Source organism: Rhinolophus sinicus, linkage group LG02, assembly GCF_036562045.2.
Source record: "Rhinolophus sinicus isolate RSC01 linkage group LG02, ASM3656204v1, whole genome shotgun sequence".
NCBI classification, from domain to species: Eukaryota; Metazoa; Chordata; class Mammalia; order Chiroptera; family Rhinolophidae; genus Rhinolophus; species Rhinolophus sinicus.
In genome coordinates, this window is record NC_133752.1 from 176420891 (window position 1) to 176439242 (window position 18352).

General features: G+C 36.5%; 1 protein-coding gene across 2 annotated transcripts in view; it reads left to right on the forward strand.

Moving 5' to 3' along the window:
• Positions 1-1438: 1438 nt before the first annotated feature.
• Positions 1439-18352, forward strand: part of LOC109440324 (C-type lectin domain family 4 member A) — a 42233-nt gene continuing 25319 nt past the window's right edge. For both annotated transcript variants that reach the window (XM_074326091.1, XM_074326093.1), the window contains exon 1: positions 1439-4441. The gene's annotated coding sequence lies outside the window, so the exon portion shown is untranslated. The remainder of the gene's footprint in view (positions 4442-18352) is intronic.

Consider the following 18352-nt stretch of genomic DNA (forward strand, 5'->3'; position numbering starts at 1 on the left):
TTAGTTGCACGGGCCACAGCTTATCATCCATGCAGGAATTGAACCAGCAATCTTGTTGTTAACAGCTCAGGCTCTAACCAACTGAGCCATCCGTCCGCCCCTAATTTGCTTTTTAAATTTTATGTATAAGCTTGTATAAGTGATCTCCATAGAATTTTCCAGTAAGCTATCACCTAGTCCACCTATGATAAAATCAGTGTACACATCTATTTATTCATTAATAAAATGAAAATATACTGAGCATTTTCCATGTGCAGACACATACTGGAGAGCCTACCTGCAGACAAACGGAGGAAGCATGAGCCTCCATCCCAATTTTTGTCTAATTGCTAAGGGGTTCGATACTTATATGATATGATGTGGCTGGTTCCTCCATCTAGCTGGATTTTTCTCTTTATGGGTTGGTCAAAAGAAATTAATACTGAATATTACATTCCATTTCTCAGAGAGATTTATTATTTTCACTGAAAGCAAACTATGTAGCAGTTGGAATATTATATACCTCAGTGTAAGATAAGTTCCAGCTTTGGTCCAGTGGGCTCTTGGGCTTCTTAACATTCTCTGTTTGGTCTTGGATTGTCATTTAACATCAGAGTACAGCCATAGGCTAATCAGAGATTGAGTATTGGATATTTATAATTATAGTTATTACTGGTGTGAAAAAGAATATAAACAGAGCCTCTTTAAAAAGGGAGTTGGAGTTGCCATCCCAGAGAAGTGCCTTGCATGTCTTACTCCTCCTTTGGGATGTTAAAACTTGGCAAAATAACCTTTGAACTGGACCTAAAGGAGCACTGTATCCCAAACAACTGTTTGCAAGGATAACAAAAAAAGCTGATATTATGACTACCTGGCTGAAAATTAAAGACATTCTTTAGAATTATCATTACTATGTTAGTCTTTCTGCACCTATAGAAATCCCTTCCTTCTATTCATGTAATTGTTTCCCTCACCTTTCTCATAAACACACCTTGTCTTCAACTTATAGTTGGAACGCTATTTGGGTTTCTGCCTGAATGATAGCTTTTGGATCTCAAATGCTTGTTGCCTCTCACTTTGGCCTTTTGTTTTTAGGTTAACACTGGTGAGTTGATACAGATTTATATTCATCAGGTGTTTTGATATATTTTTTTCTTTGGTTAAGTTTTATGGTTTCTATGTATGGGTTGCCACTCAAAAGGTCCTCTGGTGTATTTGTAGTCCCCTTTTTATCACAGTTCTTACAGATCATTTTCTTTCTACAACAATATAAAATATATCATATTTACAATAAAACCTGTAATTCATTGCTTTAGTATAGTAGTTATAATTGATCATGATAAAGCTAATTCTCACCATGGTTATCCCAATATGATCTGAGATCATACCCTGATATTCTTAATACAACTCAGTAATTACATTTGCCACTCATTTCCCACCAATATCTAAAGTTTAGTTATTTTTATACAGGTCTGATCATATTTATTGTATATGGAATTTACCAGTTTATTTCCCAGAGAGCAACTTACATACTAATTCTGGGGAAACTTTATTTACAGTGAGATTTTCCCATTATTATTATATTTCAATCATCTGGGAGTGGATTGTAGGAAGGTCAAAAAGAACTACATTATTAAATGCCTTTGTCAGAATAGATGTGCTTAAAATGGAGTGAAAAGAAGAATGGTAACATTAGTCAGTGCTGGAACTTTTCGCCTCTCTACACATTACATTTATGAATGTGGTTCAGAACCTATTTTAAAAAATATTCCCTAGATCACCATTAAATCAAGATTGTATATAGTAGATTTTATGTAATTTTATTGTTTAAAGAGTGACATTTAAGTGAAGAATCATCCAGCTGAGTCTCAATCAATAGATAGAATGGTGGAAAATAACAAAGTAGTTGTTTTAAGCCACTAGGTTATGCTTATTTTTCAGCAATACTGATATATAACTGAGACACCTTCAAATTATATCAGTTTTGAACCAAGATTATGAAGTTCTCTGTTTTCTCTAGAGTTCTCCATAGCATATTTTTATATACAAACCAATGGAATAATTCGTAATTTGACTCTAGGGAGCATTGCAAAATTCAGAGCCCTAAAAAGAAAACTTAGAAATTGCATTCAAATTGCTTTCTTTGTGTTATTTTCTCGTTTCTTTCTCCAGCTTCTAAAATAGGTATTACATAAAATTACTAATATATTATTTCAGAACTCTAGGAACACATTCACTATGTTTCTAAAAGCATTGACTTTATTTGAAAAATCACATCAAGTTTAAATCTCAGTAAACAAAGTCATGTTTTTATTAGATGTTGATTTTTACAAAGAGCCCAGACTTACATACATCAATGGTAAATAAAGTAATTTACGTAAAAGTTGTTTGCTTTTAATAATAAAGTACTTTAGAACTAAAGTACAATGTATATATCTTCTGGGTAAGTGGTTTAGGCCATAGTGTTGACCTTTTTCTGGTCTTCTTTTTAGAAGTCTTCAAAATTAGTATTTTTAAAAAATTGCTCCTTTTATCACTGGAGTAGAGGCATAGAAAAACTTTCTCTGCCTAGATTAATGTGTTCACTCAATATGTACCTAAACTGAAACAAAAATTTCAAATATCTGAGAGACAGTGACATTTGTGATTGTGTTGTTTTAAACAAAGCAAATCACTAAGATTGTTTTAACAAAAACTCAATAATACCAATCTTGGGCAATGAGTACCAACTGATTTTATAATAGTGAATTAAAAGTCTGAGTTCTTTGCAAAAGGATGCTATTTTAAACTTACTTGCCGTTCTAGTTCATTGGAGCAAGCAACTTAGAAATATGATTAATTCCATTACAGGTATGTAGTTGAACATATGTAGTTAAAGAAACTTGTCAACTGAATGCATCTTATGCTTTATTGTGGGAGGTCGTCTGTTCTGATAGCTGAAATGTGCAGTGAAATGATACATTTAGAAGCCTGGAAAACCTGTGGTTTAGTATGTAGATGTTTCATCTGCAAAAGATTGGGAATGTTCTCATTATTGCAGACATTTACAATGTCTGACATTATAAACATTATTTGCAACTACTTTTTAATCACGAAAACATCACATCAAAAAGGTACATACTCTTGTTAACTAAAATTAATTAGAGCATTTGGGAAATAGAGAGAAATTATTTCTCTCTCTTCTTTTAAAATTCTTCATTATCGAGCTACAGATACATGTAAGCTGGTATGTTAATACCAAAAAAGGGGATAGGTGTTTGCTTTTTTTCCCCCAATGCAGCATTGCTTATTTTTATTTATTTATTTATTTATTTATTTATTTATTTATTTATTTAAATTAAAGTTTATTGGGGTGGCAATTGTTAGTAAAGTTACATAGATTTCACATGTACAATTCTGTATTACATCATCTATAAATCCCACTGTGAGTTCACCACCCAGAGTCAGTCCTCTTTCCATCATCACATATTTGATCCCCTTTACCCTGATCTACCAGCTCCCTTCCCCCTTACCGTCTCGTAACCGCTAAACTATTGTATGTATCTATGAGTTTTTGTTTCTCATTTGTTTGTTTTTTTTCTTTTAAAATCATTGAAATACATAAAATGCCTTGGCAGATATTCACTGACAAGCAGGGTACCTCTATAAACAGAAATTAGTGCCTGGGAAATTTACGTATTGTATGACACCCTTGGCTAAGGAGCATCCTCCCTTCCCTGGAATATTTGCTTTATGTCTGATAATTTCAGGACAATACACAGGAAATTCTTAAGCCTGCATGTTCAGTTCAAAATTAATTACACCTTATTTCAATAAAATTACCAACAGGAAAACAATCTACATACATCAAAAAGATAATAATAAGGCCCTGGTGGGAAAATGAGACTAATAATTTTAAAAGAAATAATCACTATAGTTAACATCTACTAAGCACTGGTTTATGTTTACCTCTTACAAATAATTTACTACTTCTTAGAGAGGCACTACTTAGGAGAGTAGAGAAAGAAATTTGAATTTTGATAACCCAAATACAATTTCACTGATAAACAATGAGAAATAAGAGGGAACACATATAAACTTATAAAATTTTTAAAAAATGATTGAAAACATGAAAACTGACATGTGCATTTAAAAAAGAGTTCTGTCTCTTGGAGAAGAAAAATAAATAAATCTGCTTCAGATTGGATTCATGGGTTATAACTCCCTCCTTTCTGTAGTGATATTGATGCTTTTGGCCCATTCTGTTTTCCAATGTGCTGTCATGAGACTGTTCCTCACACTTTGCATAAAGAACACTTCTCTGTTCAATCTGGAAATTTCAGTCTATGACTTTTTTCTTTATGTAGAATTTCATTGTCCAGCAGCTGAATGCATCATTTTCTTATTTTTTGAGACTCTCAGATACACAAAGGAATGACAATTGGCAATGGATTGATCAGACACCTTACATGGAAAATGTCAGGTGAGTGCAGACTCAGATTAATGAACCATACATAGGGCTTTGTTTACATAGAAAATGTAGGGAAATTTTTTAGCAGTAACTATTAATGCTAATACTAACTATTATAACAGATTCTAACCATTATTAAGTTCTTACTAAGAGCATGTATTATCACATTTAATCTTCATGAAAACTTATTCTTCAGAACTAATTTTACTGATGAAAAATGGAATAACTTTTCCAAGCTCAATAACTAGTAAGATGAGAAACTGGGTCTCAACGCCATGTCTGTCTAACGCCAAAGATGGTGTTCTTAATCATTACAGTTTGCTGCGTCTAAACATATGTAGATACTTCAATTAATTTTTTCTCCAATTAATAAGATTTAAAATATCTGGATCAGAACTGTGTTCAATTTAGTAGGATAGTTATATAATAATACTATTTATTTGTGGCTTTGAAAAAAACCCAGAATTTATACATTATTTCATTTGATTCTCATACAATCTTGTAGTTATTTGGGGACGTGATTATGATTCCTATTTTTATAAATAAAGAGAAGATTAAGGTATGTGCTTGAGATCAAAATGAGTCAGTAGCAAAACCAGGTCTCTTAATTTCAAAAACAAGGTCTATCTCCCACCACCTCACTCCTGCCACAGATTGCATTTCTTAGAAGTAGAGTAACTTCTTATGTCCAGACTCAAACATCCTGACACTTGTTTAGGGTATCTCCGTGAGAATAGAGGAATTTGGGAAGGTGATAAGAGTATACAAATGAAGGAAGCAGCCTCTTTATTACATGCCACTAAAAAAGAATTATGATTTATTTAACAACTCATATCAGGATAAGGACTCTGTGTAGAGGAGGAAGTGAAGATCAGATTGTAGGGAAAAGGTTCAGTGTTCCCCTATTTCATAAAAATTTTGCCAGGAGAATGTTAGGTGAGCAATTATAAAAGTGTGTTTTTGAGGTTTTGAGGTTTGGGGTTTTTGCGGAGGGCGGTAAGAGAAGAGGAGAGCAATCATTGGGATGTTCTTTTACCCTGAGCCTCATTCTCTTCAATCCCAAACCTATGTACTTTATGATCACTATGCATTCATTGAAGAATTGTTTTTATTCTTTGTTTCTCTTTAGATTATGGCACCAGTGTGAGCCCATTTTTTCTGCAGAGGATTGAGCTTTAATAGTTTTCTGGGATCATGGAGGATGGGGCTTGAATGATGTTCTCTGTTACTCTAAAAGGAATTCAATATGTAAAATGAAGACTTATCTATGATCGGAACTCTATTTATCGACATCTTTAAAATTGAGACCTATCATAAAATGATAATTTCCTCTTGTAATTTATATATAATTCACATCATAGCTGTGAATTATCCAGCTCCTTTTCTCCCTTCAATCACCCCCTTATAGTTTCCTTTTTTCCACTAATGATAGGGTGAGCTCTTCCTTCCTTATTTTTCTTTTTTCATTTGTTATGCATGATTTTCTTTACTTTCTTCATACTTCAGTTCACAAACATTCCTTGTGCCAGAAATGGTGTTATTTTGTCTATTAGAAGACTTATAAGTAGGTATCTATTAAAAATTATGACTGAACTTCCTCAAAATGCCCTTGAGAAATCCTTTTGGTCAAGATGGTGATAGGATTGCAATCATCTGCAGGCCTGGCAAGAGCTGAAGGATATACATCATGTCTCGCTCACATGGCTGCCAACTTGGTACTGGCTATTGCTAGAAGGCCTCAGTTCTTCACCATAGGGAACTCTCCATATGGTTTCTTGAGTGTTCTCACTATATTGTGGCTGGCTTCTACCAGGGCAAGTAATCTAAGAGAGTAAGTGAAAGCAGCGATGTCTTCTAGCCTTAGAAGTCAAACCCGATAACTTCTGGTGCGTTCTATTGTTCACATAGACCAAACCTGATATACTAAAGAAGAGGATTACCCAAAGGCATGAACAGCAGAAGACGAAAATCACGGAGGGCCATCTTGTAGGCTGGCTACCATAGCAGGATTTCTTTGTTTTTCTTTTTATGGTAAGGCCATGAATTCTAGCCAGAATTGCAAATCCACACTATAATTCTTTTTTTAAATTAAAATTTATTTGGGAAGTTTCCTTTAAACAGATACAAATATGTGTACCAAGAAGGAAAATAATTGAAAATTATTCTACACTGAAATTATGAACGTGTTTTCATCAAAACACTATAAAGAAAACCTTTAAAGGTTGAACTGGAAGAAATTTCATATACTTACAACTAACACAGCATTAATACCAAGAATATATAAACAGTGGTCACAAATGAATTAGGAAGACAAAAAATGGGGAAAATATATGAAAAGCATTTCACAGAAGAGGAAATATATAATTCAACAAATATGTTTTATAGAGATGCTCAGCTTCACTCATAATTTGAGAACTACAAGTAAAGATCACAGTAATATACCATGTCATACCCATTTGCATGGCAAAAAATAAAAAACAGATAATACCAAGTATTGGAGGAGATATAGATAAATCGGATCTATTTGTTTGAAAGAGAATACTTTTTTCAGTTTTTAAATTTATTTATTTTAGTTAACTTTTTTAAAATTTATTTTTCAATTATAGTTGACATACAATTTTATATTAGTTTTAGGTGTACAACATAGTGATTAGACATTTGTATACCTTATGAAATGATCACCCTGATTAGTATTCATCTGGCACCATCCATAGTATTACAATATTATTAATTATATTCCTTATCTTGTACTTTACATCACCATGATGATTTTTATAACTGGCGATCTGTACTTCTTAATCCCTTTCACTTTTTTTGCTCATCCCCCAACTCCTTCCCATCTAGCGACCATCAATTTGTTCTCTGTATCTCTGAATTTGTTTCTGTTTTATATGTTCATTTATGGTGATTTTAGATTCTAAATACAAGTGAAATCATATGGTATTTGTCTTGTTCTATCTGATTTATTTCACTTAGCCTAATACCCCCTAGGTCCATCCATGTTATCACAAATGGCAAGATTTCGTTCTTTTTTATGGCTGTGTGATATTCTATTGTATATATGTACCACATCTTTATCCATTCGTCTATCAATGGACACTTAAGTTACTTCCATATCTTGGCTATCGTAAGTAGTACTGCAACGAACAACATAGGGGTGCATATATCTTTTTGCATTAGTGTTTTGGATAAATACCTAGAAGTGGAATTGTTGGGTCATATGGCAGTTGTATTTTTAATTTTTTGAGGAACCTCCATACTGTTTTCCATGGTGGCTGCACCAATTTAAATGGGCACTCTTATGCATAGTTGATTTGAATTTATATTGGTACAGCCACATTGGAAAGTACATAAATCTAAGTTGACAATAATATCAAGAAGATAGTGTATTATGAATCTTAAATTATGATTAAAATATTTTTGTGCACCCACAGTTCATATCATTATGACATCACTTGCTTTAACTTTAGCCTTTGGTTTTAGTTATTTTCCTGATATTAAAATAGATATACCAACTTTATATAGGTGAGTATTGTAAGGTATTTCCTTTTTCTTTATTTTTGACTTCTCTTGAGTCTTCTGTTTTAGATATGCTTCTTGTAAACAACATGTAGTTAAATTTTTAAAAAATTCAATTGGACAACCCATTTTTTAGGTGGCAAGTTTAATGCATTTGCATTTATGACAATTTTTCATATGGTGTTTCCCCGAAAATAAGACCTAGCCAGACAATCAGCATCTATTGGAGCAAAAATCAATATAAGACTTGGTATTACATTATATTATATTATATTATATTATATTATATTATATTATATTATATTATACTGGGTCTTCAATTAAAATTATATTATACATATAGTGTATATATATAATATATATTATATATAATATGTATACTATATAATATATATAATATATATAAAATTATATTGTATTGTATTATATTATATTATATTATATTATATTATATTATATTATATTATATTATAGACCAGGTCTTATATTATATTACAATAAGTCTGGGCCTTGTATTAATTTTTGCTCCAAAAGAAGCATTAGAGCTGATTGTCCAGCTAAGTCTTATTTTCAGGGAAACGGTATACATGGTTTTAAATCTATCATCTTACTATGTGGTTACTCTTTTCCCCATCATGTTCTATGCTCTTTCCCACTCTCTCTCTCGTCATCTTTTAGATGGATTATTTTTAAATTACTATTTTCTCCTTTTGTTATTTTGGAAGTTATATATGTTTTTACTATTCTTTTAGTGGTTACTCTAGAAATTGTGATGTGAAGCAATGACCTATCAAATATAGCGTTAACTGATGGTTTGCTGTCCTCCTGGATAGTATAAGAACCTTCGAACACGTTAACTCCATTGCCACTCCTCTCTACTTATAAGCTATTATTGTCATGTATGTTAATATTATATATTCTTTATACCTTACAAGTTTTATTTTACTTGTTTTATTCAGCCAATGTCCATGTACATTTATCTTCATATTTACTATTTTTAAATTTCTCTTTACTCATTTCTTCATCTCAAACTTCATACCTGGAATAATTTTTCTTCTATCTATATAATAATCTTTTTCCCCCTCTTTTTAATTTAATTTAATTTATTTTTTTATTAGTTTTAGGTGCACAAAACAATGCAATAGTGAGACATTTATCATTTATATCCCTCACACAGTGACAACCCCTCTCCCCCCATTCACTATCCCTTTGACATCACATACAGCCATTACATTTCCATGGTCTCTATTCCTAATACTGTACTCTGCTTCTTGTAAATATATATTTATATAATATATATGTGTAAAATTGTAGTTGACATTCATTATTGTTCAGCTTCAGCTTCAGGTGTACAGTGCAGTGATCAGGCATCTACATCTTCCCTGAGATGGTCTCCCTAACGAGACAAGTGTCTGTCAGACACCCTACAAAATCTTTACAACATAATTGATTACATTCCCCAAACTGATTTTTGTAAGCCCGTGGCAATCTTGTGGTTACTGACTTTCTAATCTCTTTGCTTTCTAATCTCTTCACCTACCCCTTTATCCCCATCCCCCCTCCCATCTAGCAACCCTCAGTTTTTATGTAATAATCTTTATATTTTTATTTATATCAGTTTTCTGAAGACAAGTTTTTTCAGTGTTTATTTTCCTGAAAATGTTTTCTTTTCATTTCACATTTACTCTTGAAGATCATATTTGCTGGGTATAGAATTTTATGTTGGTAATGAATTTCTTTCAGCTCAATGAAAGTATCATTCAGCATCTTCTGGTTTTCATAATTGTGCATAAGAAGTTAACAATTTAGCTAAATTTTGCTCCTTTGAGGATAATTTCCTTTATTTATTTATTTTTTGGTTGTTTTAGAGACATTCTCTTTTTTCTTCTGCAGTTTTCTTTTTTTTTTTTTAATTTTTCTTTTTTTTATTAAATTTATTGGGGTGACAATTGTTAGTAAAATTACATAGATTTCAGGTGTACAATTCTGTATTACATCATCTATAAATCCCATTGTGTGTTCATCACCCAGAGTCAGTTCTCCTTCCATCACCATATATTCGATCCCCCTTACCCTCATCTCCCACCCCCCACCCCCCACATTCTGCAGTTTTCTTATGCAATGTCTAGGTATAGATTTCCTCCATCCTTCCTGCCCTCCCTTTTTCCTTCCTTCTTTTTATTCCTGTTTTTCCTTTTCCCACTCACCTCTCACTTCCCCTTTTAATGTTTCTTTCTTCTTCTTCTTCTCTTTCTTCATATTTTTCTGTTTTACCTTGGATTCTTTGGGCCTTTTAAGTATGTTGATTGATGTACATCTTTAGTGTTAGAAAGTCTTCAGCCATTATTTCTCCAATTCTCTTTTTCTTTTTTTATTTTCTGGCATTTCATTTAAATATGTGTTAAGTCTTTCTATCATTTTCTGTATCTCTTGCTCTTTCTTCTGTATTTTACTTCATTTTTTCTCATGCTTTCTTTTCTATTTTTGAAAGCATATCCTACATAGTGAAATATTCATAGATCCCATTGCTATTTAAATATTATTTCCTTCTTTAAACTAAATCATGTCTGCAAAATTAGGATATTGCCCATCTTTCTGGGTGAGATGACTTACGTTTCTTCTTAAGGCATTATTTACTTCGTGGGAAAAACTTCCGATGAAAATTTACCATGGAGAATAACAATAAATGTGAATACTTGTTCATATTTTGGAGGCATATAAACTAATTACTTTATGTCTTATTTTCATGATCTGATGTGGTAATCAAATAGAGTACCTTCATGTGAAACATCAAGCAAATGATTTTAACATACTTGGAGAGGTCCTTAACATTCTTTTATTTTTGAATGTACTTTTGCTTGCATTTTTCTCAATGTAAAGGAAAAGGTTTTAAATCTTTGGGGACTTTAGCCCTTAATAATACTATTTCTTTTGAAATGAATTTTACATTGGAAGTTTTCTAGTTTTTCAGGGTGACTAAGGCCTAACTTCTCTGAATAAATCCAGGTTTCCTGGATAAAAACTTCAGGGCAACAGACATAAGAGGTTCCTAGTATACCTTGCTATGGCAATGCACACTCAGTGTTTCTAAAAGAATAACCTCAAAGTGGAAGTGAGAACTTATTTGTTTTCAGTTCCAGGTAGGAGAGTAGAAGTAAAATCAACAATGGAAGATTAGGAATTGATATTGTGATGCTCAAGAGTGATGCTCTTAAAGCAATTAAACCAACATGAGAGAATTGTGAAGTTAGAGAATTTTTGTACTAGAGATTATAACACTAATAATAGGTTAGGAAAAGGTAAAATTAGAAAAATAGCTCAGATATGAGCAGTTGAAAGGCAAAGAGAAACGTGCACTGTGGTTCAAGATGGTGATGTAGGAAAATTCTGAATTCACTTCCTCCCACTGACACACTGAATCTACAGCTACATATAGAACTATTTCCTCTAGAGATAGCCCCAAAACTAGCTGAGCAATTCCTACACACCAGGTGAATGAGGGAAAATGCATACTAGTATGGGTAGGAGAGGCCGAGAAACAATCTTGCCATGAACCCCACCCTAGCAGAGTGACCCACAATTAGAAGCGTCCCAGCTTCTCCCTGAGGAGTGAAGGGCTTGAACCCCACATCTAGTACCCTAACTTATAAGACCTGTACCTGAGAGGTGGGCCCCCAAAAATCTAGCTTTGAAAGCCAACAAAACTTGCATCTATGAGACCCCTAAGTCTATAAAGAACCAAGAAACAGTTCTCAAGGTGTTCAAACGGGCTCACCATGGCTAATCCCATAGGCACAGCACAGAGGTAGCAAACTGAAAAGCACCAGTCTTTCTGTGAAAGGCAGATTTGCTTATTTAAAAAGCTTCAGCCTGAGTGGCAGGCATCTAATTGATCACACATATAGGTGCTGATTAAAATACTCTCCAAAGGCCACAGAGGCTGTCAGGCACTATCTGTGTTCTCCCTTTGCCCTTCTTGTGCTGCCTTCTTATGTGAATTGGGACAATGTTGATTTAGACAACCCGAAATTTTCTAGAATGTTAAGAAAAATCTCTCAGACTTTAGTGTAATACAAAAAAACAATATCATCACTAAGGGCAGCTCCATTTTAGTTTTTTAAGGTCAAGTGCTAGAGATAAATGGGTTTAAGAATAGGTGTTTCATTAGTAAAGCAGAAGCAGATTAGGAAACTCATATGTTGACCAAGAGAAATGTAGAGAAATTGGATTGAGTCAAGTCTCCACAAATAAGAAGAAAATAAATGAAAGGAGTGAAGAAATGAACGGAGGAGCAAAGATCAGTTCATGTTCTTACCAAAGAACAAAGAGGTACTTTTCATTGTAAGACATTTAAGATATCTCAAAGCATTGACAATTTCTCCTGTGTATTTCACCTCTTATATTTTTTGAAGTTACTAGTAGTCAGAAAACTTATCAACTTTTGTTTTTTTAAAGATTTTATTGGGGAAGGAGAACAGGACTTTATTGGGAAATAGTGTGTACTTCCAGGACTTTTTTCCAAGTCAAGTTGTCCTTTCAATCTTAGTTGTAGAGGGTGCCATTCAGCTTCAAGTTGTTGTCCTTTCAGTCTTAGTTGTGGAGAGAGCAGCTCAGCTCCAAGTCCAGTTGCCGTTTTCTAGTTGCAGGGGGCGCAGCCCACCATCCCTTACGGGAGTTGAACCGGCAACCTTGTGGTTGAAAGGACGCGCTCCAACCAACTGAGCCATCAGGAGCTCAGCGGCAGCTCAGCTCAAGGTGCCGTGTTCAATTTTAGTTGCAGGGGGTGCTGCCCACCATCCCTTGCGGGAGTCGAGGAATTGAACTGGCAACCTTGTGGTTGAGAGCCCACTGGCCCATGTGGGAATCCAGCCTTCAGAGTTAGGAGCATGGAGCCCTAACCACCTGAGACACCGGGCCAGCCCCAACTTATCAACTTTTAAAAGGCCCACAGAATAATAAAATACAGAGAAATGGGCAGCCAGTGAGTCAACATATTTTTGAATTGAATAATTACTATTTTCTTGGCGCTAGAGAACCAGTGAGATCCCTAACAGTGCCTGCTCTAAACTGTAGCTCTTTCATTTTAATTGGATGGACATTGAAAAAATATGTAAACCTATAAATAAAAAAAAATAAAATATAAACATGCTCTGAGATAGTAAAGTTTTTTCTTGAAGTTTGGCACAGAGAAAAGTGATATAATTAGGAGAACTGAAGAGAGTTGGCATTAAACGGTGTGGGGACAGAACCCCAAAAAGCAGTTTCCAGGCTCTCGGCCTCACATAGAAAGCTGCTGGCTCAGGTAGTAAATGGCCATCAACTGTGATTGGATGGCCATCAGCTGTGGCTAGTTGGCCGTCAGCTGTAACCAGTGAGCCATTGGCCACTAATATAACTGCTGTGGCTACGCTAGCAGCAAATGGGAGCTAGCAAGAAGATGGTGGTTGAGCCTGCAAGCGGTGCAGCGAGGATTGTGAACAGCGTGGCTCCTGCTTCCTGTGTCTCCAACCCAGCCGCCAGCGAGAATATAGTGGTATGACTCCCCTATCTATGGCTCCGTGGGTGTTTCTTTTTGGCCTCACCGTGTCCTGCATTCTTATGTGGGGAGCGGGACCAGAGACCCCGCAGGACGCCCTCACGACAAATGGCACAATGAGCAGGGTCCCCTGCACGACAAATGGTGCAGCGAGCAGGGTATGGTGCCAACCAAAGCTCTGCAAAGAACGGTGGAGCAGTTTGTGTGTATGAACACTCAGTCTCTGGAAGACCAGGAGGAGCAGCTGCTGGAGAGCTGGACCCCCGTGGAGGGGTGGGAGGACGTGGACGGTTCTCCCACCAGCACAGGAAAAGCCATGCAGCTGCTAGAAAGATGGAGCCCCGTGGAGAGGTGGAAAGATGTGGACGGTTCCCCAGCCAGCACAGGCCGGAGAAAGCAAAGGTTGTTGTGGCCCTGTGGGCTGGAAAGTGCTTGCTGAGGCAGCCCGGATGTGGGAATTGTCCCAGGAGGAAAGGCTTGCTGAGTCCTCCGTGGGAGATGCGGGTGAGGTCAAAGTCGTCCCTCACCCCCAGGACAGCCCTGGCAAATGACTATGGACTATGGGGAATTGCTTTCCATCCCTAATTTAATGGACAGCTGACTGTTTGGGAACATATCACCATGTAGTGGAACTGGGGGATATTTGCTCTTGTGTCTTGACCAGCCACCATCGAGAATATGTAAGCACCTTGATTGTAAGTCGCTGTTGTTCCAGCACGGTACCCTGAGAGGCCCAGAGAGCGTGGCAGTGCCCTGAGAGCCCTGGCTGTGTCCAGGAAGTCTGGCTGTTCCCAGAGAGAGAGTGGCAGTGCCCTGAGAGCCCTGGCTGAGTCCAGGAAATCTGACTGTGTCCAGAGAGAGTGGCAGTGCCCTGAGAGACCTGGCTGAGTCCAGGAAGTCTGGCTGAGCCCTGAGATGCCCTGGCTGTGCCCAGGAAGTCGGGCTGTTCCCAGAGAGCGTGGCAGTGCCCTGAGAGCCCTGGCTGAGTCCAGAAGTCTGGCTGTGCCCTGAGGTGCCGTGGCTGTGCCCAGGAAGTCGGGCTGTTCCCAGAGAGAATGGCAGTGCCCTGAGAAACCCTGGCTGTGTCCGGGAAGACAGGTGGTACCCTAAGAAGCCCAGAAAGTCTGGCTGTGCCCAGAAGTACTGGTGGTGCCCTGAGAAACCTTGGCTGTACCCGGGGAAACTAGTGGTACCCTAAGAAGCCCAGGAAGTCTGGCCATGCCCAGAAGTACTGGTGGTGCCTGAGAAACCCTGGCTGTGCCCAGAGAGCCTGGCTATGTCCTGGATATTGCATTCACCTCCAGGCTCCTCGCACAGGGCCCCTCATGGAAGACGCTTGTCATGTAGATTGTGAGGCGAGAACCTGTAGGGGTGGAGTGTGGGAACAACCCCAAAAAGCAGTTTCCAGGCTCTCGGCCTCACATAGAAAGCTGCTGGCTCAGGTAGTAAATGGCCATCAACTGTGATTGGATGGCCATCAGCTGTGGCTAGTTGGCCGTCAACTGTAACCAGTGAGCCATTGGCCACTAATATAACTGCTGTGGCTAGGCTAGCAGCAAATGGGGGCTAGCAAGAACATGGTGGTTGAGCCTCCAAGTGGTGCAGCGAGGATTGTGAACAGCGTGGCTCCTGCTTCCTGTGTCTCCAACCCAGCCGCCAGCGAGAATATAGTGGTATGACTTCCCTATCTATGGCTCCGTGGGTGTTCCTTTTTGGCCTCACCGTGTCCTGCATTCTTATGTGGGGAGCAGGACCAGAGACCCCGCAGGACGCCCTCCAAGACACATGGCGTAGTTGGCGGTATCCCCTGCACGATAAACGGTCAGAATCATGATGGCATGTGATGGCATATTTTAACCTTAAGAAATATGAGAGAAAATAAATGAGGGAGAACAGGAGTAAGATAATTTGTGAGGGCATGTGTTCTGGTGGCTGGCTACCCAGCCTGGTAAAGACATAATAAATAGTAGAGGAACTAATCCTCCTTCCTCTTTCCCAGTGACTCGTCAGAATTCTGTATAATGGAAAATTGACATGGGTTTTTTGATGACCTGCTTGTGAAAAGCAATTTTACTGGAAGATATCACTTTTGCATGAGTAATCAGACTTCCTGTTCTAATATTCAAATTCCTATTCAGTTTGACCTCCACTCCGAGTTCCAAATGAGTAGGTCCCGTTGTTTCCCTTAGAGATTATAGATAGGCATTTCAAACTTTACATGTTGAAATGAGGCCCTCGATTTTACCAAAAAACTGTCTCTTCTTGTGCTCTCCCTTTCAGTAAATGGCTTCTACATATATCCAGATGCCCAAACTATTAATCTAAGAATGATTCTTAACAATTTTCCCTTCTTTACCTGGTTTTGTGCTGGTCTCAAGTTATTGATAGTTATGCTTTTGGCTAGAAGTCCCTGAGAGCACTCACATGGGCCCGCAGTAGCCCCCACAGACATCTTCACTTTTGGAACCAATGTTGTGGCTGGACTGGCTCTTGTGGTTTTTATTATGATTGCAAGACACCCTCAGTAGTAACCATCAGGAATCTTTGAAAAAAATAATAAGGTTTATTGCTCACAAGTCCTGGAGGGTACACAGCATGCCTGGAACCACACAGTGAGGTCATGGCTGGAGAGAGACAGAGGGAGAGCAGGTCTGGGGTTCTTCTTTCATGGGGTTATGGATAGGGAGGGGGTAAGGTTTTATGGGTTCACTCTTTATTGGTGAATTTAAAACATAAGAACAGGAATTAGAGTGTGGGAAGGGAAAAACAAGTGGGCAAACCATCAGTTACAAAGTCAACCAAGGATCTCACTTAATGTGGAATCTAAAGAACAGAATAAATGAACAAACAAAACAAATAGTCTCATAGATTCAGAGAACAAAATGATAGTTGTTGGGGGGGTGGGTGAGAAAGTTTAAGGGATTAGAAAGTACGAGTTGGTAGTTACAAAATAGCCACAGGGATGTGAAATACTCCTACAATATGGGAAATATAGTCAATAATATTGTGAAAACTATGTATAGTGTGAGATGCATACTAGATTTATTGGTGGGATCACTTCATAAATTATATAAAGCCTAATTAATTTAAAAGCTGTAATTAATATAAAATAATACTCAATGTCAACTGTAAGTAAAAAGTATGGAATGTAAAGTACAGTATATACTCAATGGTATTATAATAACTCTGTGCAATGTCAGATGAGTAGTAGACTTGTTGGGATTGTCACTTTGTTAGGTGTGTAAATGTCTACTTACTATGTTGTTTTGTACACCTGAAGCTAATAATAATTGAAAAGAATAGTCAACTAGAGATCTCTAAAACAAAGGAAACTCGGGGAAGGGGAAGTAGCTGGCAATCTTCATTGGAAGATAGCCATCTTTTAAGTGGATGCCTTGAGAATCAACAGCTTAAGGCAGACAATTGCATTACAATAAACACCCCAACTGTCAGGTGTTTACACTATACCCCTTCATCTAATCTATTATCAAAGCCTATTTGTTAAATTTAAAGGTAATTAGTGACAGCCCTCTCATTTCTGAGTTCTAGAGAATGAAATAAAGAAACCAGGAAAGAACCCAAATACTAGATTTATTGATGGTAAAGCTGTACTGAAAAATACGGATTGGATTTGTAGCCAAAAAATAAGTTTTTTATTACTCTCCCAACTCCAATTCTAAAATGGAAACCCCTTTGGGGGAGAACTGTGGAGGCTACATGCTAGAAAAAAAAGACCTCCGCTAGCCTTCCTGTAGAGAACCAAGAGAGAAAAGCAACACTTGAATACTGCCCTTTGATTAATTGGTTCTCCCCAGTGGACATAATGGAAGCATCAGATTTTATCTCAAGAGTTTAAGATACTGTGAGAAATGAAGAGTCACAAAAACATGCTGAAAGTGTTAGTGGAAATTTCTCTTTATGAACAAGAATATGGAGAGAAAAGAATAGTTTTTGCCATGCTCATTGCTTCCTTTTTGAATCAACTTTATTGAAGTATAACTTAATACAATAAAATATACCTGTCTTAATCAGTTGAGGCTGTGAAAACGAAGTACCATAGACTAGGTGGCTACAAACAACAGAAATTTATTTATTTTCCACAGTTCTAGAGGCTGGATGTCCAACATTAGGGTTCCAACTTGGTCGGGTTCTGGTGAGGGCCCTCTTCCTACTATCTTCTCATTGTATTACAATTAAAAAAAATTTTTTTTTCTTCAGTAAAACTAAATACAATACGTATCTCTGCTTATCTTTAGTATGGTTAATCAACCAGTTTAGAAAGATATGTTAATATCTCCGACTATAAATGTTGGTTTATCTAATTCTACCTCTAGTGCTATCAGTTATTCCTTTATATAATTTGAGTCTCTCTCCTGTTATGATTAATCTTCTGTGATGCCTTTTAACAATATGTGACATTCTTCTTCATTTACAATAGTTTGCATTGAATTCTATTTCATTAGAAATTCAAATTGATATTCAAATTTTTAGTTCATATTGCCTGAATCCTTTTCTTTATCTTTTTTCCTTTCTTTTTGATTTCATCTCATTCCATCAACATTTTTTAATTTTCCTGCTACTTGTTTTAAGTATGCCTCTTGTAAACAGCATCCTTTGATCGATCTTAATAGTTTCTGTCTTAAGTAGTGAGTTCAACCCATTTCTATTTATTGTGATTATTTTATACTGAGTTATCACTGCTACCTTATTTCATGTTTTCAATGCACTATTCTTCAATTTTATTTCTTTTTAAAAAATTGCTTTCTGTTTCTCATTAAATAAATCAAAATTTTCTCTGATTTTAAAAAGTTACCTTCTATTTTTTTCTTATGGTAGCTACTATTGACCTCAGACTCATACTCATGTTT